General features: G+C 40.2%; 1 long non-coding RNA gene across 2 annotated transcripts in view; it reads left to right on the top strand.

Moving 5' to 3' along the window:
- Window positions 1–25,553, top strand: part of LOC114044101 — an 85,123-nt gene extending 59,570 nt beyond the window's left edge. Inside the window, exons 2-3 of one of the 2 annotated variants that reach the window (XR_003569177.1) lie at window positions 20,878–20,954; window positions 25,446–25,553. This is a non-coding gene — a long non-coding RNA (uncharacterized LOC114044101). Of the gene's footprint in view, window positions 1–20,877; window positions 20,955–22,814; window positions 22,975–25,445 lie in introns of those variants that run through there. The other variant, XR_003569178.1, reaches the window with a different exon arrangement.
- The last annotated feature ends 1,277 nt before the right edge of the window (window positions 25,554–26,830 follow it).

Here is a 26,830-nt window from a genome sequence, read left to right as displayed (position 1 = left end):
TGGAGTCAGGAAAACCTGAATTCAAATCCGCCTTCAGACACTTACTAGCTGTGTGATCCAAGGCAAGTCACTTAACCCCATTTGCTTCAGTTTCCCCATCTATAAAATGAACTGAAGAAGGGAATGGCAAACCACTCCAGTATCTTTGCCAAGAAAATGCTCAATGGGGTCACAAAGAGTTGAACATGATTGAAAAACAACTCAACAACAATAATAGCTAGCATTTATACAGCACCTATATTCTGGGCACTGTGCTAAGCACCTTACAAATATCATCTCATATGATCCTCATAACAACCCTGGGAGATAGGTGCTATTTCACAGGTTCCCATTTTACAGATGAAGAAACTGAGGCAAACAGAAGTTAAGTGATTTGCCCAAAGTCACATGGGGAGTAAGAAGCCAAGCTGAGATTTGAACCTTGAGTATCTGAGTCCAGGTTCCATACTCATTCCATGGTGCTAGAATGGCAAATCAAATAGTTTGGAACTCTAGACCAGTGAATAGCATTCCTCTAGTCAAAGTGTTCAGGAGGACCTGCACATGCAATTAAAGTCACTTAGGCCACTCTGTCCTGTACTCTGACACTCATGCACACTGTGATTTGAAGAAGATGATCTCTGGAGTCCTTTCCATTTCTAAACCTATGATCCTAAAAGCATTTCCAACTTTCTTTCCTTCTGTAGCATTAAATCTGATTAAAGTCATGTTCCAATGGATCTGGAAGGTTCTTGATGTGGGTGCTATCCCCAATAATGCAATCAGTCAGTCACTCAACGAACGTTTATTTAGTTCTTACTCTATGCCAGGTACAGTGATAAACATTGGGGATACAAAGGAAGGTAAAAACACAATGCCTGCCCTCATGGAGTTCACAGTCTGAAGGAGAGCAAGTCAGACCCAGCCATGGCTGCCCAGCCGGTGCAACTGTAGGCCTTGAGTTCCCATAATTTGTTACAGAATGTCAGGGCTATTAGGGGTTACTTAACCTAATGCCCTCATTTTAAAAGTGAAACATCTGAGGCTCAGAAAAGTGATATAACAGCTGGCACTTAGAGAGTCCTTTAGTCCATCAATCAGCCAATAAATAGTTATTAAGTGCTTACTGTATATCAGGAACTGTGTTAATCACTGAGGACATCAAGAGGGGCAGAAGACAGAGCTTACAATCTAATGGGGGAGATAACAAACAAACAAATGTTTAGCCGTGAACAGAATAAAGAGGACATAATTAAGAGAGGGAAGGCCCTGGAATTATGATAGGTTGGTAAAGGCTTCCTGGAGAAGATGGGATTATAGTTGGGACTTAAAAGAGGCTAGGGAGCTGGAAGGGGAGGTGAAGAGATAGAGCATTCCAGGCATGGGAGACAGCCAGAGAACATGGCCCAAGTGGAGAGACAGAGCATCTTGCTGGTGGAACAGCCAGGAGGCCAGTGTCACCAGATTGAAAACCTTGTGACGGGAAGTAAAGTATAAAAAGACTGGAAAAGTAGAAAGGGGCTAGGTAATGAGGGGCTTGGAAAACTAAACAAAGCATTTTGGATTTGATCCTGGAGGTGATAAGGAAAGGCTCGCAAAGAGGTAGAGTCACCTAAAACATAAACATGTGATGAACAGTATTGGGCATGCTTTCTGGTGCTTTCCTTGGGATCAAAGGATGATAGCTCTACAAATGGAAGGGACCTCACCTAGTCTAACTCTATCCTTTTACAGATAAGGAAACTGAGGTCCAGAGAGGTTAAGTGACTTGTCCAAAGTCACACAGGTAGTCATTGGCAGAGTGAGAATTTGGACCTAGGTACTCTGGCTCCAAATTCAGTGTTCTAATAGCCTGATTAGGAATTCAAAAAGCAAAAGATTCAAAACAGAGATTCACTTCTAGTCTAATGGAAAAATAAAAGAAGTTTCAGATCCATCTAACTTCATGGAAGAGGTTTTCTCTCCTCTCTGTCTCTGTGTGTGTGTGTCTCTCCCCTTCTTTCTCTTTTTTTCTTTCTCTGCCTCTGTCTCTGTCTCTGTGTCTGTCTGTCTGTCCCTCTGTCTTTCTCTCTTTCCCACCTCCCTTTTCTCTCTCTCTCTCTCTCTCTGTCTCTCTCTTTCTCTCTCTCTGCTCCTACTCCCTCTCTTTTTATTTTTCTAACTTAAAAAAATAGGTTGCATTCTACGCCAAATGGACAAATATTAATCACTTCACTTAACCATTTCAAGTCTTCTATAATAACAATTCCACTAAGTATGAGGCCACTCAAAGTCAGTTCAATAGCCCTTTGGCAGTGAGTAATCTTGCCACTCTGAGATTTCTTGCTCAAGAATCCACACTGGAATGGGTAAGTTTCCTATTGATTGAACATTTGTGATACAAAGCCAAAGGACTGCTGCTATTTAGTTGATCAGTCTTCTCATCCATCAAACTTAGAAGTATGTTCTCTCCTTTTTTTGGGCAGCTAGAACTCTGATGAACTGAAGTGCAGAATATATCCCTCCTATTGTCATCTTTTGGGGCAGCTAACCAGTGTCCTGGTGGTTAGAGCGCTAGGCTTAGAATCAGGAAGGCTCATCTTCACAAGTTCAAATCCAGCCTCAGACGCTTACTAAGCTGTATGATCCTGGGCAAGTCACTATTTGCCTCAATTTCCTTATCTGTAAAATGAGCTGGAAAAAGACATGGCAAACCACTCCAGTATCTTTGCCAAGAAAAGCCCAAAATGAGGTCACAAAGAATCAGATACAACTGAAAAATAACTGAATAACAGCAACAACAACAAAAAAAAGCCCTGTCATCTTTGGTTATTTCTGCAGGAATTGACAGTAAATGTACCTCTCTTTCTGACCTTCCAAAACGTTTATCAATATAAACAGAACAACAGCAATAGCCACAGTTGGGGGTAGAGGAAGACCAGTCCTAAGGGGGCACTTCTGGCTCTCACAGTTTTCACCTTACTTTCAGTCCCAGATTCTACGAGTTGTTGGAAGGAGGGTTTTGTAAATGCTTAAATGCACTTGGAGGGATCTTTTTTCTGGTTTTTCTGATACTCCTTGCCACAGGAGCCCTCGTGCTTCTGGTAGTGTTCCAGGAGCACCATAAAATTAGAGTTGGTCCTGCCTGAACCAATTCCAGATCATTTCAAAGGGACTCAAAGCAGGGAAACAAATATTGAACCTAGTTAAATGTTGCTTGAGATTATGCTTGGCACCATGTGTCCAGTCACTGATTTACTCTTAGGTTACATGAGTTATTTTGAGCTAAGATGGATGTGCCTGGACAGCCAGCCACTCAATGGCAGTGATTATGTGTATGCTCTGTGTCATTTCTGACACATTCAGCAGAATGAAGAGGGAAGATTGGTGTGTGTGTGTGTGTGTGTGTGTGTGTGTGTGTGTGTGTGTGTGTGGAAATGGAGGGTGCTATGTGGGGTAGAAATATTTGATTTTGTGATATTTACTGGAACCTGGATTATATACAGTTCACCTCCCCTTTCCTCCCCCTCTTTTCTTCTTCCCTTCATCTACCTGGAATTTATGGAATCATAAATTGGTAGATCTGGTTTCTCCAGGCAGTTAGGTGGTACAGTGATTAGAGTATTGGGCTTGCAGTCAGGAAGACTCATCTACCTGAGTTCAAATCTGGCCTCAAACACTTACTAGCTATGTGACCCTAAACAAGCCACTTAACCCTGTTTGCCTCAGTTTCCTCCTCTGTAAAATGAGCTGGAGAAGGAAATGACAAACCACTGTAGTATCTCTGCCAAGGAAACACAAAGAGTTGAACATGAGTGAACAACAAGAGCAGGGAGGGGTCATCTACCCCCCAACACTTTGTTTTACCATTGAAGAATCTGAGGCCCAGAGCAGAGCCTCAGAAATGATTTAACCAAGGTCAGATAATTAGTAAGTTTTGGACCTGAATACAGATCTTCTGGTTCTAAGTTCGAGAGTCAGAAGCAGTTAGGTGGCTGGACCTAAAGTCAGGAAGACCTGAGTTCAAATGTAGCCTCAGATATTAGCTGGGCAAGTCACTTAACCTCTCTCTGACTCAGTTACCTACTGTAAATGAGAATCATGATATCACCCACCTCCCAGGGTTTAGTGAAGATCAAATGAGATAATATTTGTGAAAGGGCTTAGCACCGTGCCTGGCATGCAGTAGGCACTTAATAAATGCTTATTCCCTTCTCTCTCCATAGAAATGAGAGACACAGCTGGTAGGCAGATGACATAGTTACAATTAGGGGCAATCTAGTTCTAATTTCCTTGTCTTACAGATGAGGAACTGGGGCCCAGAGAATTTTAAGAAACTTACCCAAGGTCAGAGAGTTAGCAAGTTATGGGAGGGATGAGATTTCAACCCAGGTCCCTCTGACTCCATTTCTAGTAGACTTTCTACTGTCATGCTTCCTGTTTATGTGAGAGGAATGAAGAGAGGCAGAAGAATACAAGGAGCTCTTAGAGTGCTAGATCTGGAGTCAGAAAGACCTGGGTTCGTATCTGACCTCACATATTTACTAAGTGTGTGACTGTGGGCAAATCACTTAATCCCTGTTTGCCTCAGTTTCCTCATCTATCAAATGAACTAGAGAAGGAAATGGCAAACCACTCTAGTATCTCTGCCAAGAAAATCCCAAATGGGGTCATGAAGAGTCAGACATGGCTGAAAAATGACTAAACAACAACAAAGTAAATAAAAGCTCTTCTGTTTGTTGTTTAAAACCCTTCCTCTCAACTCTGGACCCAATCTACCTTTCCAGCCTTAATATACACAATTCCCCTCCATGGCCACTATAATCTGGTCAAACTGGCCTTCTTGTTGGCTCTTCATAGCACTCCACCTACCATCTCCATGACTTGGCACTGGCTTTTTCCCAGTCCCAGAATGTGCTCCCTCCTCCCCACCTCGCAGAATCTCTCAGTCCCTTCAAGATTCAGCTCAGATCACACATTCTACAGGGGAGGCCTTTTCTAATCCCCCAGGTGCTCGTGCCCCAAAATATACAATCATCTTGTATTTATTTTGTGTATTCATGTCTCCTATGATAAAACGTCAACTCTTTGAGGTCAGAGACTACTATTTTTGTATCCTCTAGCACTGTTCCTGGCACATAGTAGGAACATATAAAATACTTGTTAAAAACTGATTGACCGTGCAACAGGAATTTAACAAACACAGGCCAATATCAAGTCCATATGGATCCCCACAGAGTGGTTTTGTTAGCCAATGCAAAAAATAGAAGTCACAGACCAAGTTTGTCATCTCTCTCACACCTGATATAAAATGTCACCCCTTTTCCAGAAATTAAGCTGAACAACAATAATACTATCTTTGGAAAGCACTCCTCTCCCAAAAAGTTGGACCAAAGACAGTGTCGCCCTTTGGTGTCTTTCCTAGATAACTCCTGAAGACTCTGGGCGCATTAAAGGAAGGGAACCTCCTTACTGCATAATTAGCATGTTTTGAGGGGCAATGCACTGCAGGAGAGCCCTTTGGCAAAGTTTTTTATCCTCTAAGGGGGAAGATACTCAATAAGAATTGACATACTCTAGAAAGTCAAAGTCTTGTGTGGTTAAAAGGTAAATAGCCCTTTAGCTTAGCCATGATACAAGTTGTCTGCTCTAACAAAGCATCACTAAAGTGTACCTATTAAGTCCCTATGTATGCACAATCCCAGGCAAGGTCTGGAACAAAGTGTTTTAACACACAGAGTTACAATAGACAAATGAGATTTAGGCCTACATATTATATAGATCAGATTTTGTTGCAGGGACAATCTCTGTAATCAGCATTTTGAATTTAATCAGCATTTAAAAAAATTATACTCAACCCCTATTGACAATCAATTTTTTTTACATGTGCAGAAAACAAAAGAAAAAAGATAAAATGAATGTACATGAAATCATAAAATTTTATTACTTATCTTTTTTAAGATAGGTAGATTGATCATAACAAGGCAGTAACAATATCATCCTACTTGTTTCTGTTTGCCCTTCTGAACTTTTCTGTGTATTGGTTGCTATCTAGCCATTTTCTGTTGATATTATTATTCTAATTATTTACATATTATCAACAGTGTATGTATTGTTATTTTGGTTCTGCTTTCTTCACTTGGTATCATTTCCCATAAGTTTCCTGATATTCCGTTTTACTCTTTATACTTGTCACAATAGATTCCAGAATGTTTTACTACCTCCTCCAAGAAGTCTTCCCTAATTTCCACAGTGGTTAACATTCCAGCCCTTCTCCCCTACTATGATAGTACCTGGTATATAGTTTGTATACAATTTGTATTATAAAATTGTAAAAAGTTGTACATATTGTAAGTATTATATCAATTGTTTTCTCCTGCTAGAATGTAAGGTTCTTGAGGGAAGAGACTTTCATTTTTTTTTCACTGAATTCCCTAGGCTCTAGTAGGTACTTAACAAATGCTCATTTAGCTGAATTCAATACTGAATTTATAGATCACCATTTGCTCAATAATTCCCAAATCATTGCACACAGGGCTTATTTCCAAGTGTTTTTGATTGTCATTTTGATTCATGTTGCTAGGTATATTTTTGCACAAGTGGATAGATTTCTTTTTTAATCACTAGGATGCTCAAGGTATAGTCCCAGTATGGGATAACTGAGGCAATTTATATTAACACTTTTCTAATTCTTATTATATAATTTCAAATCAATTTCCCAAAAAACTTTACCAGTTTGAAATTTTACTAGCAGTGTAATAGCATGCCCATTTTTCTATACCTAAATTACTTTCAGCAACATTTGAACCCAACTAATTTCAGTACAAGTAGATAATTTGGACACACCCAGCCCTTCTCCAACCCTCCCCCATCCTAACAGTCATTGCAATTGGGTTCATCCTGTAAAAGGCAGATAAATAAAGGGCTACCTCTACAAATACTGAATAAATACATGCTAAATAAGCTACAGGGGAGGAGAAGTTCCTTTTTCTTTAGAAATGTGGCCATGCACATACATAGTTCCCAAAGAACTTTATGGAAGGAAACATGGAGTTCAACCAAGAATTTCTAAGGGGTGTTTGCTGGTAAGTGTCAGGAAACAGCTTGGAGATGAGGGGTGGGGGTAACTTGCCATGTAAGCTAGTCATATATAAACATACTAGTGATTTAAGAAATAATAAAAGACTCCATATGCCTCAGGCATGAAGTATTATTCTCTCCAAAGTTAGCAATGAAAGGGATTTTACAGCCAGAGACACACCAACAGTTTGACACAAGCTCTCTACGCACAGCTCCAGTTATTTCCTCTGTCACTTTACCCATTCATAAAAGGAGTCTACATGACAGCCCACTCCTGGGGCAGGGAAAAGGTAGGTCTGAGAACACAGCAGCAAAAAAGAGTCATACAAATAAATTGAAGTAGAATTTGGATCGATGGGAATTGCAGTCAGAACTAGGGTGGGCAAATGGGGCTTTATCTCAGGGTGCTAAATTTAGAGAGCTCCAAATTTAGTTCACAAACAACATAAAAACAAGAGAACCTAAAACCTAGTTAGCAAGGACAATTAATTAAAATAGAAAACTATCAGAGGGTAGCTAAGGTGAATTTCCTCCCAGCACATACTTCTCCTTTTCTCCCTACACATACTTCTGTGAGCAAAACAACCTCCCCAGACGTAGCCTTATACTGCTATTAATCTCTATGCCTCCCAATTCCAATTGAAGAAGCACTTCATGCCATTTTCCCTGGGTGTGGTTTGTGGTACTTGCTCCAGGAAATAAACTTACTTGTGAGGCTCTGATTTCAGTCCATTTCGTCACTACCACAAAATCCATAACCAAGGATGAAAGGAATATCCGTATCCCAACCACAAGGGTGGGTCTATCCCAGTGTTCTCTTCTAGGCCTTCTTCTGTTTCTCTATAACCAATCTCTTAGTGATATCATCAGCTCCCATGGGTTCAAATATCATTTCTAGGCAAATGATTTCTGCCTCAATCCAGTCTTCATCTCTCTCCTGACCTAAAGGTCTTACATCACTAATGGCCTACTGGACATCTCCACTTAGATGCAAAATCAGCATATCCAAAATAAAACTGATTATTCTTCTCCTAAGACTGCCCCTTCTCTATTTTCATTGAGGTTTTTTATGCCTCAATACATGGTCAATTTTTGTAAAAGTGTAATCCATGGCTAATAAATTTAAACACTTTTTCTGTTCCCATTCAGTAATCACTAGAGTTCTATCATCTCTAATTTTTCTGAAGTATTATTCAGGTCCTTAACTTCTTTCTTGTTTATGTTTTATTAGATTTTTCTAAGTCTGAAAGAGGTACATTGAGTTTTCTCAATATTAAAAAAAACTATAATAGTGATACCATCTAAAACTGTCTATTTTTCTCTGCAATTTGATTTTTTTTCTTTCACTATTTACATGCTATGTTGTTTGGTGCACTTATAGTAAGTATTGCTATTGCTTCATTATCAGTGGTGCCTTTAAATGTAATGTAATTTCTCTGCTTATGTGTTTATCCTATTTTATATTCACTGTCATCTGTAATCATGATAACTACCCATTTGTTTTTGGTTCATCTGTCTGTCTTCTATAACTTTCTCTACAATCCCTTAGAATCCCCTTAGGATTCTAAGAAAATACTTGTTTCTTCTCCCTCTATTAGCATGTAAACAATTCATCACCAGAGTCTTCCAAATGATCAAATGTGTATGTTTTTCTGTGTTTCTCTTGATTCTTGCATTTCTGTTTCAAAGGGTCTACTCAGTTCTGGTCTTTTCATCAGGAATGCTTGGAAATCCTCCATTTCATTAAAGGTCCATTCTCCTCTTGAAGGTTTACACTTAGTTTTGTCTGATAGATTACTCTTGGTGTAAAACTTTATCTTTTATCTTCTAGAATCTTGTTTTCCAAACTCTCCTCTTTTAAGAGTTGCAGCTGGGGGTGGAGCCAAGATGGCAGAGAGAAAGCAGTGACTGTCTTGAGCTCTCTCCCAAAACCCCCCAAATATCTAAACAAATTCTAAAGCAGCAGAACCCACAAAAAGACACAGTAAAACAAATTTCCAGCCAAAGACAGCTTGGATGGTTGATTGGAAAGGTATATCACGCCAGGTGGGGAGAGGAACACAGGCTGCAGCGACCCTGGAGCAGGCCTCAGAGGACTGAATCACGGGCAGCTGTGGTGATTTCCAGACTTCTCAACCCCAAATGCCAAAGACAACTTAGAAGGTCAGTGGGAAAAGTCTATGACTTCGGTGAGAGAGGAGCTAGGTCTCAGCCGCAAGTCTCAAGCTCTGCCTGTGGCAGCGACTGTTTCCTGAGCTTCCGGCCCACAGATTGAGGGGGAATTGAATGGCTGGTTAGAGGGGAATTGCAGGGATCTCTTTGCCAGTGCTGAGGCAGGAATCTCTTGCTTTACCTGTGCTTGGATCTGGGTCACAGTTCTGAGGGGCGGTCCTGGGGCGAGGAGGAACACTGGCGTAGTGGAACCTGTTGTGGCTGTGGAGAGGAAACAACTCGCCCCTTATCATAGCACTTTGGAAGAACTGAAAATTTACAGGTCCCTAGAAGTATCTCTGAAAACAGCTGTACAAACCCCCGAAGCTTGGAACAATACACTCTTCACATTGGAAGCAGACTTTTACCTTAACAAAGAGTTTAAAACTCAAGTAATTGGCCGGGATCATGAGTAAGCAGCGAAAAAAGAGTCAGACTATATTATCTTACTTTGGTGACAAAGAAGATCAAAACATACAACCAGAAGAAGACAACAAAGCCAAAGCTCCCACATCTAAAGCCTCCAAGAAAAATATGAATCAGTCCCAGGCCTTGGAAGAGCTCAAAAGGGATTTTGAGAGCAGGTAAGAGAAGTAGAGGAAAAACTGAGAGTTTTGCAAGAAAATCATGAAAAACAAGTCAACAGCTTGCTAAAGGAGACCCAAAAAAATACTGAAGAAAATAACACCTTACAAAATAGCCTAACCCAAATGGCAAAAGAGGTCCAAAAAGCCAATGAGAAGAAGAATGCCCTAAAAAGCAAAATTGGCCAAATGGAAAAGGAAGTCCAAAAGATTACTGAAGAAAATACTTCCTTAAAAATTAGAATAGAGCAATTGGAAACTAGTGACTTTATCAGAAATCAAGACACTGTAAAACAAATCCAAAAGAATGAAAAATTAGAAAACAATGTGAAATATCTCATTGGAAAAACAACTGACCTGGAAAATAGATCCAGGAGAGAGAATTTAAGAATTATTGGACTACCTGAAAGCCATGATCAAAAAAAGAGCCTAGATATCATCTTTCAAGAAATTATCAAGGAAAACTGCCCTGATATTTTAGAACCAGAGGGCAAAATAGAAATTGAAAGAATCCACCAATCTCCTCCTGAAAGAGATCCCCAAAGGAAAACTCCTAGGAATATTGTAGCCAAATTCCAGAGTTCCCAGGTCAAGGAGAAAATATTACAAGCAGCCAGAAAGAAACAATTCAAGTATTGTGGAAACACAATCAGGATAACACAAGATTTAGCTGTTTCTACATTAAGGGTCCACAGGGCATGGAATATAATATTCTGGAGGGCAAAGGAGATAGGATTACAACCAAGAGTCACCTACCCAGCAAAACTGAGTATAATCCTGCAGGGGAAAAAATGGTCATTCAGTGAAATAGAGGACTTTCAAGCATTCTTGATGAAAAAACCAGAGTTGAATAGAAAATTTGATTTTCAAATACAAGACTTGAGTGGAACATGAAGAGGTAAACAGGAAAGAGAAAATCATAAGAGACTTATTATGGTTGAACTGTTTACATTCCTTCATGGAAAGATAATATTTGTAACTCATGAGACCTTTGTCAGTATTAGGGTAGTTGGAGGGGAAAAAAATTATATGTACATATAGATATAGATATAGATAGATAGATAGAGGTCACAGGGTGAGTTGAAAATGAAGGGGTCATATCTGGAGAATAAAATTAAGGGGCAAGAGAGGATTATACTAGGAGAAGGAGAAAGGGAGAGGTAGAATGGGGTAAATTATCCCACACACAAAAAAAAACAGAAAGGAAAAGGCTCTTACAGTCGAGGGGAAATGGGGGAAGGTGAGAGGGAATGAGTGAATCTTATTCTCATAGGCTTTGACTTAAGGAGGGAATAACATACACACTCAATTGGGTGTGGAAATCTGTCTTACCCTACAGCAAAATAGGGGGGCAAGGGGACAAGACAGTAGGGGAATGATAGAGAGGAGGGCAGATTGAGAAAGGGAGTAATCAGAAGCAAATACTTCTGAGGAGGGTCAGAGTCAAAAGAAAGGATAGAATAAATGGGTGGGTGGGATAGGATTAAGGGAAATAGAGTTAGTTTTTCACAGCATGTCTACTATGGAAGTGTTTTGCATAACTGCACATGTATAACCTATATTGAGTTGCTTGCCTTATCAATCAGGGTGCGTGGGGAGAGAGAAAGGGAGAAAATTTGGAACCCAAAGTTTTAAAAACACATGTTTAAAAAAAATGTTTTCACATACAACTAGGAAATAAGAAATACAGGAAAAGGGATACAGAAATCCATCCTGCCCTACAGGAAAATTGAAGGGGAAGGGGATAAGAGAAGGGAGGAGACATAGAAGGGAAGGCAGACTAGGGGAAGGGGTATTTAGAATGCATGCCATCTTGGGGTGGGGGAGGGGTGAGATGGGGTAAAAATTTGGAACTCAAAATCTTATGGAAGTAAATGTTGAAAATAAAAAAAAAAGAGTTGCAGCTATTAAGTCTCATGTGATCCTGACTGAATTCTTTTTGACTACTTGAAGCAATTTTTCTTTGAACTGAAAGCTGTAGATTTTGATTATGATGTTCATGGGAGTTTTCATTTTAGGTTTTTGGTTTGTTTTTTGTTTTTGTTTTCTTTTTTTTTTTCAGGAGATAACAGATGAATTCTTTCTATTTTTACTGTGTCCTCTGGTTCTAAGAGAGTTAGGAAGTTTTCATTAATGATTTCTTGCAATATGGGGGATTGTAATTATTTTAAGTAGTATGTTGATTCTTCAATTATCTCGCCATGACCTGTTTCCTTACTTTTTTTTCAACCATTTGGTTCAATCATTTGATTATGTTTTAATACTTCTTATTATCTCACTGTATCATTTCTCTCTGGTTCATTTTTATTTTAATGTATTCAGTTCTTGGGTAAGTTTTACCATTGGCTTTTCTGAGGCATTAATTCTCCTTGCCATTTTTTCTTCCATAACTATTCTATTTTATATCTTTTGCTTCATTTCTTCCAGGTACTCCTCTAGTCTTTATGACCAGGACTGTTTTCTTTTCCTCTGAGATCCTATTTGGATTTATTGTAGAGGTGTTCTTTTCTTCTTGCCTTCCTCTTTGGGCATCTCTCCATCCAAGGTATTTGATGTTGTCTTCTGTTTACTCATAACTCCAGCCTCAGTTTCTGGGTTTGGGGCTTCTGACTGGATCAGACTTCATTCCATCCTCCTGGATGGTATAGACAGACTTGGGCCTGAGTTCAGTGGCTAAGACTACACCCCAACTTTTGCAAGAATTATTTGGCCTTTTTTGTCTACTGTGGTTCAGGCCCACACTGCATGGATGTTGGTTTCTGCTGGGGAGTCTAGGCTCCTGGATCTGGGCACAGGTTGCCCGGATGTTGCTCCAGGTCTGTTTTCTGTTGTAGATAAATCTCATGGATTCCCCTACACTGGATGCTGCTAGTGCCTTTTCCAACTGAGGCTCCAGGTCCATCCTGAGGAAGAAGCTTTCCTGAGGACTTTTACTTGGCAAGGCTCTGAGTATACCCTGTGCACTAATGGGAGCCTGTTTCCTGTGTGGATTCCAGGGTTGTGTCTTCCTCATCCTGTACCTTTTATCGACCCTGGCTTATTTATGTACAGGGTGTTTGCAAGATTCTGGAAGTCTTTTGTGAACTCCTGAACTGAATGGAAGAATTTATAGTTCGTTCTCTTTATCTTGCTTCTTTTTTTTTTAATCATTTCTCCTTATCATACATTTCTAGAGCTTTACTGGGGTAAAGCTCTGGGGTTTGTGGAGGATCTATCCTCCACCAAGTCCTAACATGCCACCATTTTCCCACAATGCTAACTTTCTCCAGACTTCCTTATTTCTGTTTAAAGAATTACCATCCTTCCAGAAAGCTAAGTTTGCAACCTCAGAGTCATGGTTGACTCTTCTCTCACCCTCAACCTCAATATGCAATTAGTTGCCAAGTGTTGTCAGTTTAAACTCCACAAACATCTCTCTCATTTGTCACCTTTTCTTCAGTCACAAGGAAATGACCCTAGCTCAGGCTTATCACATCTCACCTGGACTATTGCAGTAGCTTCCTAATTGGTATCCCTGATTCTGGTGTCTCTCTTCTCCAGTCCATTTTCCACATAGCTTAAAAAATAATACTCCTCAGCTTAGGTCTGATCATATCACTCCTATTTTCAAAAAGGCCTCAGGGACTGTCTTGTGTCTCCAATAAAATACAAACTATTCAGCCTGATGTTTAATGCCCTTCCTAATTTGACTCTAACCTACCTTTCCAAACATTTCAAAATACTCCCCTTAGAGTATTCTATGTTGCAATCACACTCTCTACTCACTGAACTCAGCATTCCCTATTCCACTTCTGCCCTTTTTCTTAGGCTGCCTCCATGCCTAGAATGCAGTTACTCCTCACTTCTACTCCCTACAATCCTTAAATTCTTTCAAGGTTTAGCTCATATGCCATCTCCCTTGATAAGTCTTTGCTGATCATGACCCACCCTATTGTTAGGGTTCTGTCACTTCAAATTGCCTCTCTTCTACTTCTCTGTGTCTATGAAAAAATTCAAAAGGAAGAAAGCTTTAACCAACAAGCCTTTCTATCAAAATGGCCAGCAGTGAAAATAGGGGGACAGTTTTGGTTGGGGCATCTATGCAAAACTTTTCAAAGGGATGCCCCGCTCCAACCTACCAAAAATGTCAGGTCAGAAAAATGTTGTGGGAAATGGGGTTCCTGGATTTAGTACGATGTTTTGCACATAGTAAGCACTTAATAAATACTTCATTCATTCATTTAGCCCTTCATCCATTTATTCATATATACCCAAAGCTGTTTAATGATGGTTAGGTTACATGTTGAATTCGACTGATAGAGCTTGAAGGGACCTTAGACATCACTTAGCCAACCCCTTTATTTTATAGATGACTTTATATGACATGCCTAAGATCATATGACTAATGACAAGACCAAGACAAGCCCAGGTTTCCCGATTCCCAGTCCAGTGCTGATCCAGAGAGATAGTTAATAATAATAACTAACATTTATATAGGTCTTCCTATGTGCCAGGCAACTGCTCTAAGTGCTTTATAATTATCATCTCATTTGATGCTCATAACAACCCTGGGAGGTAGGTGCTATTATTATGCCCATTTTACAGATGAGGAAACTGAGGCAAACAAGAGATTAAGTGACTTGCCCAAGGTCACACAGCTATTAAGTGTCTGAGGCTGGATTTCAACTCAGGTCTTCCTGACTTCAGGCCTGGCACTCTATCTACTGTACCACCTAGCTGCCTGTGGTCAATGTCCCTATTTCCTGTACTTACTCCAATTGGGGATCAGTAGTAATGGTGATGATAACTCACTAATGTAGTCATATCACAAGAACTCAAAAGACATGAACTAAAAAAAGCAGCCTCCTGTTGGGGGAGAGGTTATAGAAAGGGGTGAGGGATTGGGATGGGGAGAAATCAGTGCTTTGGGGGCATTTAGTCTCCCATCCAGGGTATATGCTGCTCAAAGAGCTAAGTATTTTAGTTCAGAAACAATCAATGAGCTTCATCTAAGGCCAAGCAAAGCCTGCCTGATAAAGGCAGCTGGTCCCAGGCTATGACTTCATTAAACTCCATGGATGAATCAGCAGGACATTTGCTGGCATTCTTTCAAATGCTGTCATAGATCAGATTAGGAAGGCACTAGAATGACAGCTCTGAGAGGTGACCTGTGGATGGGTCTTAATTTTTGCTAAGCATTAAAGCCTTGTGGGTCTACTGGAAGCCTTCCTCTCCCGGAGCACGGCTGTTCAGCACTGCCAATACCAGAGCGACCCGAGAGAATGACAGGATTGTCGGCATCAGCCAGTCCTTCAGATGTGTGTCTCTCTTACCATGTTACCTCTTTTGTCCAAGTGCTCAGTGACCTCCAAATGACCTGGGAGCTTTACCAGGTCTGCTTTCCTTAACAGAACCTGTTGTCTCTTTTATAATATGAACGTCTTGAGGCCCGGGACTTTGGTTTTTGCCCAACACTTAACACAATGCCTGGCATATGATAAGTACTTTAAGAAATTCTTCTTGACTGACTGATTGACTGACTAGCTCTGATATTGAAGAAAATCTGACGGGTTTGGGGGTAGGGGGGCAGGGTGGAGAGTGAAGGCATTGGAGATGGAGAAAAGAGGTCCAGACCTGTGATTCTACTGGTATACAGAGAGGAAATACCACTATACAATGCAAATTATTTTTGTTCAGTAGCCCATATAGTTGCCTGGGGCACAAAGAAATTGAGTTACTTTTCAAGATTATGTAGCCAATATGTATCAGAGGCAGCCCTCCAGTCTGGTCTTCCTGATTCCAGGTCTCAGTCCTCTGTTCACTAGGAAAAGTTACCTCCCACTTAACATCTTAATGTCTATGTTTGAAACATAGTAGGTGCTTATTAATGCTTTTCATTCATTCATTCATACATTCATTCATTCATTTATTCAAAGGAATGAACCTTTAGTAGTGAAATGTCTATCTTAATGATAGGTTGATGAGGGAGATGTAGTTGGACAGAGGGGCTTTCCCAGTATCCCTCAAATCGCAGCCCTCAGAACCTTGTAAGTAGCTAACAAACAGTGGTGGAATGAATGAATGAATAAATGAATGTTGCTGTTCATGTGGCCTTTCTTGAAACTCCAGCTGCTAGTGTCCCCCCTCCAAATTACTTTTACTTTTTATGGTGTGTGTGTGTGTGTGTGTGTGTGTGTGTGTGTGTGTGGTTTCCTCCAGTTGAATGTAAGCCCTTTGAGGGCAGGAAATGTTTCCTTTCTGTCTCCATATCCCCAGTGCCAATCAGTCAGTGATTCTCAATCAGCACTCTACAATTGCTTCTTGGTAGATTGGTCCTGGTGTTAGAGAGCAATGGTGTCAAACTCAAATAGTAACTATTCCTGTAGACTGCATGTTGACTTAGAAAATCACAAATTAACATTATCAATGTCGTATTATATCTTTTATTTATATTGTTAAATAATTACATTTACTTTTGAATCTGGTTTCTGCCCCACTGGGGAATTTGTGAAGGGCAATGAGACTGTGTAGAGTCTCATGATCTAATTTTCTTCCAAGATACTGGCCTAGTTTAAGGGTTTTTATGTTTGGAGGCAGAGAGATGGGTGGAAGAGAAAGGTTTGAGGCTCATTTCAACTCCATCATTATGTAATTATGCTAGTTCTGTGCACATAGTTTTTCATAAGTGCCTCTAAAAAATACAAGCAGAAATCCTAACTCTCATGCCACTTCTCTGAATTAGAGCATCTGTCCACCATTGAATAAATCACAAAGTAATAAATAGAGAAGAAACCAAAAGTTCGATAAATCAAGGGCCCACCAAAGTCTACACACCATAGTTCAATGGAAATATCACAGATAATGAAGCCAGAACCTGGGTTCAAATCTTATCTCTGACATTTACTATCTCAGTGTCTCTGGGTAAGTCACTTACCTTTCCTGGATCTATTTTCTCACCTATAAAAGAAAAGAATGGGAAGGAGGAGAGAGACAGAGACAGAGAATGAGACAAAGAAAAACAGAGAGACAGACAGAGAGACAGAGACAGAGAGAGACAGAGAATTTATTATATGCCAGGCACTGGTTTAAGTGTTGGGGATACAAATACAAAAAAGCAAGACAGTCATGGCTTTGAATTCTAATGAAAGTGGAAAATAAATAAAAGGGTGTGAGAAAGCAGACAGGGTCCATGTGCTTACTACGCTGTAAGGAGACAACCAGGGAATGGTACAGGGAATGGTATTGAGATCTGGGCCCTGGCAAAAACAAAAGCTCACCTATTCTAGCTGGGGGACCCAAAAAAGAGTCCAAGTTTCAGAAGGAAAGAACATGAGGTTGGTGGCCAAAGAGCTGAGGTCCCTTCCAGCCCTGATTCTTTGACCTCATGATTCCAAAATATAGAGAAGCTATTGCCCAGAGGAGCTGTCTCAGGAATGCCACCTTGCCCTGAAATGAACATCCCCAAGCCCTCCTACCTCCTCCCCCCTTAAGTCCTTTGGCTTGTCTTATTAAAGACAGGCTCCACCGCTAGTATGTCTTCACCCACACTGGCAGGGCACACTCGGAAGAAGCTTGCATAGCTCACCACCACCCCTCTCTTCCTCTCTAGTAACCTTCAATTCTCCTGCTAGTTTTTTTTTCCTCCCTACCAAATAACACTCTTCAGCAGGTCCTCAGAGAGCAGTTTTCAGGTTTAGAAATTCTTCCAAGAACTCTAATTCAAGGATTTGGAAGGTGAAAGCAATAGTGGTCACCTCACTCACCCTCCCCAATCCCTCAAAGGCTGCCAAGCTTATAAAAAAAAGAGTCAAATCAAATATATTTATATTACTTGGTTCCTAGAATACACCCTTCCAGTCAAGTAGAAGGGAACCTAGGAAATCCTGGTAATTATATAGATGGTTGTATAGTCCTTCTTCTTTCCCTTATCCCTCCCTCTTGTCTACCTCTTCTGACTCACCTAAAGAACAAATAAAGAGAAAGCTGGTAGCACAAATTTTAAGTCAAACATTGCATAAGAATAATAATAATAATAGCACATTTATAGAATGCTTTAAGGTTTCTGAAATGTTTTATACATATCCTGCCTTATTTGATGCTCACAAAAAGTAGGTGCTGTTATTAATCCCATTTTACAAAGAGGCATCATCTCATTTGGAGAATGTCTGATTGTGGCATATGAGTGTTGTAAAATACTATTGTGCTATAAGAAATAATAGGCAGGATGGCTTTACAGAAACCTGGGAAGACTTACATGAACTGATCCAAAGTGAGAAGAATGAGGACAACATTGTACACAGTAACAGCGATATTGTAACGATGATCAACTGTGAAAGATTTAACTATTCTGATCAGGACAATGATGCAAGACAATTCCAAAGGACCCAGGATGAAAAATACTATCAACCACCAGAAAGACAACTGGTGAAGTCTGAGTACAGATTAAAGCATACTTTTTTCACTTTCTTTATGTTTCTTGCTTTTTATTGGGTTTTTTTTCCCAACATGGCTAATATTGAAATTTGTTTTGCAAGATTTTACATGTATAATTGATATCATATTGCTTGCCTTCTCAAAGAGTAGAGAGGGAGAGAGAGAATTTGGAACTCAATTTTTAAAAAAATAAATGCTAAATAAAAACGAATGTTAAAAAACAAACAAACAAAAAAGCATCATGGAATAGTTGAATAGAAAGCTGGCCTCAGAGTGAGGAAGCCCTGGTTTCAAGTCACATCTCAGGTACCCACTACCTTACTGGCTACAGGACTCTGAGTATGTCACTTAAGTGACCTAGGCAATTCTATGAGGTCATAAGTTGCAAAGAAGATGTTGACTTGTATTGGCAGAGGGAGTTCCCTATGTCAATGACATCATGGATCTGGTCTCTAATTCTTCAGATGAGGGGAGGGCTTCATGAAGGAGGGAGCACTTAAGGTGAATTTTGAAGGAAGTTAAGAATTCTGAGAAGTGGAGGTAAGCAAAAAGTACATTCCAAAAATGGGGAACAACCTATAACAAGGCACAGAGATAAAAGATGGCGGAACTGCAAGGACAGTTTGGCTGAACCAAAGAGTACCTACAGGAAGGTAATGTGCAATAAGCTTAGGAAGGTGGGCCGAAGCTAGGTTATGGATGACTTTAAATCAATCAGCAAGCATTTATTAAGTGTCTACTGTGTGCTTACTATGTGACAATCTATCACAGTAAGAACAAAGAACAGGGTTAAGGCTACATGATATAGTGAGGAAAAGTCCTGGACTTGGAATCAGTAAAACGTGAGTTCAAATCCAGCCTTAGACACTTAATAACTATGTGACCCTGGGCAAATCACTTAACCTCTGCTTGCCTTACTTTCCGCATTTTAACATGAGGATAAAAATAGCATTTCCCTCCTAGGGTTATTGTGAGAATGAAATGAGATAATTACATAGGCTATTATCGATAGAATGCCAGGTCTGAAATCAAGAAGACTGGTCTTCTTGAATTCAAATTTGGCCTCAGACACTTACTAGCTAAGTGACCCTGGCCAACTCACTTAACCCCATTTGCCTCAGTTTCTCATCTGTCAAACAAGCTGGAAAAGAAAATGACAAGTCATTCCAGTATCTCTGCCAAGAAAACTCCAAATGGGGTCATGAAGAGCCAGACATGACTGAACAACAATTGTTATTAAAAAGTATATGGAAAGATAGAATGAAAAAAGGTTATGATCAGATAAAGGAATTTGGGGGTTCAGGAACATAGAAGTGGACTACTTCTGAGTAATGGGAAAATCGATGGTATGATTCTCCCTGTATATAGCTGAGAGGAGAAGATGAAGTCATAGGAACTGGGTAGATTGAAGACCTGGGAAGTTAGAGTATTTGAGGGAGCATCAATGTGTATGCTGAAGTTCTCTATTATGAGAGTAGGAGTTGATGAGGAATGACAAAGTGAGCCAGGCATGGAACTCATTGAGGAAGAAAGGAGGATATCCTTAGTGTCAATAGATAACGGTCATTCCCACAGAGGAGTATGTTTAGTTGGTAATAGTGGGATTGGAGAGTCCTAAAACCTGGAGAATAGGGAAAGAATAGAAAGAGATCATTTAAGGGCTTTCTTATTTCTTTTATCAGATAGCTTGCCAGAGTTATAACTAGGGTGGGGCAATTGGACTTTAAACCAAGATGCCAAAATTTAGAGGGTTACTAATAGTATTTTTACTCCTTTAAGAAAAAAAATAACTTGTTTTAATATCAAGTTACCATAAATCTGAAAAGCATTTGTTTAGTATCTACTATGTACCAGGCACTGAGGATTTTTAAAAAAAGACAAAAGACAGCACCTGTACTTGAGCTCACAGTCTAATTGGGGAGACAATTACGTCAATAATTTTGTGCAAACAAGATATACTCAGGACAAATTGGAGACAACTGAGGGAAGGTACTAGCACGAAAGGGGTTCTGGAAAGGCTTCTTGAGAGAAGGTAGAATTTTAGCTGAGACTTGAAGAAAGCCAGAGGAACCAGGAGGCAGAGATGAGAAGGGAGAGAGTTGCTTATATGGGGGACAGGCAGAAAAAACGCTCAGAGTCAGGAGATGTGTGTCTTATCCTAGGAACAACAAGTCGGCTAGTGTCATGTAGATCTCAGCGTACTTGAAGGGAGTAAGGTGTAGGAAGACTAGAAAGATAGAAAAGGGTCAAGTTATGACAGGTTTTGAATGCCAAATGGAGAATTTTGTATTTGATCCTAGATTGGAGGGGGAGGGGGGGAGGTGGGGGAAAGTTGTGACATATTCAGACTTGTATGGATAATTAATAAAATACAAAGCTACCAAATGACATACTTCTGTATTCACCCACCCCTAGGATCCACACCTTAGGAAAGCACCTCTTTCAGTCAGTCTCCCCTCACTGCCTCCCCTTGAAGCTGCATCTCTAGTTGTAGGGTACCCTGGGTATCTACTCAGGGTGGGAGTAGGAAGTGACAGTATGCTGGAGTCCATGGGGCCTTGTGTCCTAAGGTCCAAATCCTCTCTCTGCTCTCCCCCTCCACTCATTTAAATTTATCTTTTTTTCCCTTAAGGTGATTTGCTGGTTCCAGCTCTCATCTGGATTATAAGTGGCTTCAGCAAAGGAGACAAGCCTGAGCTTAGCAAGTAGGTGAGTATAGTGTTGAACCTGAGGAAAATCTCACTCAGTTCAAATCTTGTTTCAGATAGTTACTGGCTGTGTCACCCTGAGTATGCCACTCAAACTCTGTGTGCCTTAATTTTCTCATCTGTAAAATGGGGTAATACTAGCACCTATCTCTGAGGGTTGTTGTGAGAATCAAACAAGATAATATATGTAAATCACTTTGCAAACCTTAAAGTGTTATACAAATGCCAGCTATTGTGGTTACTCAGCTTGTGATAGCCAGACAGACTCCACCGTAGTGGTGGAGTACACACAGAAGGTTATAAAATCCCAGAGGAAAGGATCTGAGACATTGTTTTAACTAGCTTGATATGAGCCAGTGCCGTGAAGCAGCCATGAACACTTAATAAATGCTCTTAATGATGGTGATGCAATCCTTTTGTCTCAGGCTCAGTCCAGGTCCCTGAAGAATATACATCCTCTGAAGCTTTCCCCCTTTGCTTAATTATATTGCACTAATGTTCTTTCCCAAGAACATTTCTCCTTCCCGATTGCCCTGCTGGGAGCTGAGCCTCTCTGAAGGCCTGAATTTGCATAAAGCGTCCAGCCCATTATAATTGCAATGATGGATCGCCAAAGTTTCCCCTGTTCAGATTGTTTCCTAATGTAACCCATTTCTCATCATAAAGAGTTGGCTGACAATGATGTCATTTCCATTGGCTGGATTCTGAGGCAGCCAGGCTCATAACTCTGAGTTAGGATGATTGTTCCTAGGGTGATGGGACTGTGTCCTTATCAGTTTAAGGCAGTCCCTGCTTTGCTCCTAGGGACAAAACAATTGGACTCTCCTGAAACTCTGAGCACGGAAAGCAGAAATGATGAGAATACAAATCTGGGCAGAAGCCTGGGGTAAGGGGTGGGGACAGGAAGGGGTTAGGGACAGGGGAGGAGGAGGAAAGGGGCAGTGAAGGGGAAGGGGGAGGGAGCAGGGAAGTAAACCCCTTTGCCTATAAAGCCCTGATGATCATCAGATCAAAATGGCCATCCTACTTGACAGATGAGAAGTCATACTGCTGATCAACGGAAAACTGGGATACAATATTCCCCAATCATTTAACCCAAGTTCAAGTAGTCAAGATTAATGGGGGAGGTTTGAAAATACAGGCTAATTCCAACTTTTTGCTCATGCCCAGCTGTCAAGCAACCCAGAAGCAAACCTCGCATTGACTCATTGTGACTGATATGTAATCGGAATATGCCTTTGCAGTGAAAAGAAAATGTTGAGATGATACAGAGTGTTCTTTTTGAAACCAACATTTGCAGGTCTTAATTCACAGAGGATGGGGGTCCATCTCTTTGAACACCTATTTTTCTTCAAGGCTCAGTTCAAATATCACCTCGTACTATAACCCTATCTTGATCAATAAAGAAATCAATGAGCAATTATTAAGCACCTACTATGTGCCAGGCGGTATGCTAAGCGCTGGACATACAAAAACAAAAGTGAAATAGCATATATAAGACATATGCAAAACTGACACAACATAATATTGGAGGGGAAAGCACTAGCATCTGGTTGTGCCCCCCCCACCCCCTTAATACTCAAAATTATTTTGTATTTAATTTATTTTGTATATTTATTTTGTCTTAACTTATTTGTGTACTCATTGGTATAATACTACCTCACCCTACATGTAAGTTGCTCTATAGCAGGAATTATTTCATTTTTGTTTTCATATCCCCAGCTTCTAACACAGTTCTTGGCTCGTAGTGTGGGCTTAATAAATGCTAATTGAATGAATGAATGCATACGTACATGAATGAATAAACTGTATACCATATATACCACTCACTGCAACTCATTCTTCTTATTTCCTTTTCTAGATCATCTGTCACACACAAAAAAATTACAATCTGGCCTAGGATGATTGCAGGGCACTCACTGTATGACCTGGTCTCACTTCCTAAGGCCTCTGAATGGACCTATAACCTTTGTAAGACTATAAATACTGCACTTTCTCAAGGGAAAGAATTCCCACTGATAACCAATGCTTAGAAGTTTTTGAATAAGGTATGGAAAAATTCCCAAAGTTCAATTTGCCTAAAGTATATCCCTGTCTGTTTATTGCCCCAGGCTTGAATTTAAATCTGTTTCCTTTACTTGGACAAAAAAAAAAACAAACCCTAGAACAAGAGAAAGCAAAGAACTCTAAAGCAGACAACTCAATCAGCTAAGCAACAAGCTTGGCAACATCAAACTGGTCAAAATGTGGTCTCGCAGTAGGATTTGACGGCTGTTATAACAGCTCAGAAATAAACCACTAACGTGGATCCCATTGTCAAACTGCTACTTGCACTGTCTAGCAATTTTGCTGAAAGAGTAAAATTCCAAGCAAAAGTTCCAGTCTGAGGTTTTTAATGTAATGTGAAAGTGACTGTGGGTTCTCAAAGACCATTCAGGTAGAGTACAAGCTCAAAGAAACATAGATTTTGAGCTGTAAGGAAGCGCAGAGGCCATCTCTTCCAACCCTCTCACTTTACCATGAGAAAAATGAAGCCTAGAGAAGTTAAGACTTTCCTAAAATCACATAGCTATAGAGTATCAGAGCTGGATTTGAACCCATATATTCCTTACTTCAAGGCCAGTGCACCTTCTGCTTCTCAGAGGTCCTTCCAAGCTGGAAAAGCTTTGAGTAGGGATCTATAGACAGACTATTTGTATGGTATCTGAGGACCAGCCTGGCTAAGTTTGGAAAGGTTCATCACAAGATCTGTCCACCAAGAGATTATTAATTTTTGTTGCAACAACTCATGAAGCTAAATGATGATGATAATGATGATGATGATGAAAATAACAACAATAATGTGGATAGAGTGCTAGGCCTTGAGTCAGAAAGTCCTGAATTCAAATACTTTGTCAGTCTGGTTTTTATATTATAATGGAGTCATTTTGTAGAACCAGTAGAGAAATATGTAGAAACATATTAATGAGTTCCCAGAAACTGCTATGGACACTTCAAAATGGAAGCAACTGGAGGTAATAAGACTGGTGGAGGATTTTGAGTTGGGAACAAGGTATTCCCAGATGGAGCAATTGTCCCAAATGTTCTAGTGTAGTCTTAGCCCTCAAAAGCCACTTTTTCGTGCTTTATTTTTTATTCTGAAAAATGGGCACATTTCTATCCTGTTGTATAGAACAGAGATTCTAAAGAGCATTGTAGATAAAAAAGAAACATATAAGTACTAAGGAATATTGGAATCATTAAGCCTCTCCATTAGGAGAGTTTTGTCGGTTGTGTGTTTTTGTTTTTGTTTTTTTTTAGAGAGGGACTGGGTACTTATCAAGTATTCAAACACTGTTGATTAAATGTAAATCACTGATTTTTATCCATCAAAATGAAACTCTGGGTGCTTTTATAGACAATAATAACAGCTGACACATAAAGCCGGCAAAGTGCTTTACGTGCATTATTTCATTTGATCTTCCCGCAGCCTTGCGAGGCTAATACTACAATCCCCATTTTAAAGCTAAGGCAACTGAGACTCAGAGAAGGGCAGCAACTTGTTCAAGGTCACATAGCTAATGAGTCATAGGTGTGGGATTTGGAAGTAGGTCTTCTTGACTCCAAAACTAGAATGACATCTACTAGGCCTCAATGTCTCTCGATAGCTTAAGACTAAACATATCAATACTTAGGACCATGGCACTGCTTAATTAGCAAAGGCCAAGTTGGCATTGTTGAGACATTGTACAACAAGCCAATCAGAAGGACTGGTGAAGGTAGTCATAATCATGAAGGTTCAAAAAGTCCCTCCCCCCTTCCTTACTGTATGTCATGCCTCCATGTTAGCGTGATCTATTGGAGTTAGGTGGGAGCTGTGAGTAGGTAGGCTCCAGGATTGCATTGCTACAAGGGGACTCTCTTATGTGTACATAGAGAACACTCACACCGGCTTCTCCAGAGCACACCAACAAGGTCTTTGCTCCATTGCTATCCAAGAGATTAATAATGCACTTTGCAATCGCCACACAGAGCACTTTCTGAGCTACAGTGGAGGTGAGTGAGCAATTTATTTCAATCAATAACTCAGTCTATCATTAAGTAATTACTTACTGAACAGCACTGTGTATTCAATACTAGTAATATCAATAATAGCTAGCTCTTACATAGTGTTTTAAGGTTTGCAAAGTGTTCTATATATGTTAATTCATAACAACCTTCGTAGGTAAGTGCCATTATTAACCACATTTTACAGACCAGGAAACTGAGGGTGGGAGACATATAACTTGTTCAGGATCACACAACTAGTAAGTGTCTGAGACAGGATTTGAGCTCAAGTCTCACTGATTCCAGGTTCCACACTCTATACACTGCACCCCCTAGCTGTCTACTTTTAGGTACTATAAGAGTACAAAAGAAATATAAGATATGGTTCCCACCCACAACAGGGTCTGCAGCCTACCTGGAGAGATGAAATGTATACACAGAAATAATTCCCTTTTTTTTCTTGCAGTGCCTTCTATCATCTCTACCTACAGAAATCCAAACCAACCTTCAAGACCCAGGCAAATACTAACTCTCCCATGAAGCCTTCCTAAATTTCTACAGTTGTAAATAATAATAAAAGCTAACATTTATAAAGTACTTTAAGGTTTGCAAAGCATTTTGTTTGTATTGTCTCATTCAACCTTCACAGCCACCCTAGGAGATTGGCACTATTACTGTGCCCATTTTACAGATAAAGAAACCAAGACTGAGAGAAGCTTAGTGACTTTCCCAGGGTCATACAGTTGGTAAGTTTCCCAAGGCAGGATTTGAATTCAGCTCTTTGCAATTTGATTCAATTCAATAAACATTTATTAAGTGCCTACAGTGTGCCAGGCACAATGCTAAGTGCTGAGAATACAAAAAGAGGCAAAAGACTCCTGCCCTCCAGGAGCTTACAATCTAACAAGGAATTCACAATCTAATATCTTTCTGGCTCCAAGTCCGGCCCTGTCTTCACTATGCCACCCACCATTCCAAGTGCCATTCCTCTTCAGGCTTTAGGTCTCGGTCCATACCCTTCTGGTGCACTTATCATGGTCTATTTTGTATAACAGTCATTTGTGTTTGTGTTGTCCCTGTGCTAGATTTCTAGCTCCATGAGGGAAGGGACCGTAACTCCCCCAAAACCAGACGCATGATTCTGCATAGAATAAGAACTCCATAAATGTTTACTGCATTGAATTGAATTGACAGGTAGCACCAGGAGAAGAGGCTCCCCAGGGCTGTGCTACTGCCGAAGGATCAGAGGATAATAGAATAATAGGCCTGGAGTTGAAAGGAAATTTAGAAATCATTTAGTTCAGCCCTATCATTTTATGGTCGAATTAACCGAGACCCATAAAGGCAAAGTGACTTACACAAGGTCAGGCACAAAGGTAATAAATCATAGAGACAGGATTCACACCCAAATCCCCTGACTCCAGAGCAAAGGCTCTTTCCAATGCACTACAAAATCAAGATTGAAAAATCTTGACAGGCTAGAAGAATGGGCCAAATCCAGCATGCTTACGCATTTTGAGCTCATTTGGGCATGTTGCGTTTCCTTCTCCTTTTATCTAGGTTGTATAAACTATTGCTTTGTGTCTGTATTTGATCCCTGTTTCTTTCTCCTAATCTTTGACCCCAGACCCCAAGTCTTTTCCTCTGGCGTACTCAGACACCCCCTTGTACAATCAGCCTTCCAGGGACACAGGTTTGGAATTTGGTCCCATACATCTAACCCACCCTTCCGCTGCTTCCTTTGGGAGAAGGAAAAGTTGAATGTAGGCCCCGTATGATTCTTACATGAGAATCTCTCCTCTGGCGTCTTTGGGCAAGACCGGTCCTCAGCAAGATGGGGGAGTCATCGAA

The sequence above is a fragment of the Vombatus ursinus genome, unplaced genomic scaffold (assembly GCF_900497805.2).
Source record: "Vombatus ursinus unplaced genomic scaffold, bare-nosed wombat genome assembly UNPS02014772.1, whole genome shotgun sequence".
Classification (NCBI taxonomy): Eukaryota; Metazoa; Chordata; class Mammalia; order Diprotodontia; family Vombatidae; genus Vombatus; species Vombatus ursinus.
Note: the sequence above shows the minus strand (reverse complement) of the source record. Positions and strands in the feature narration are given on the sequence as shown.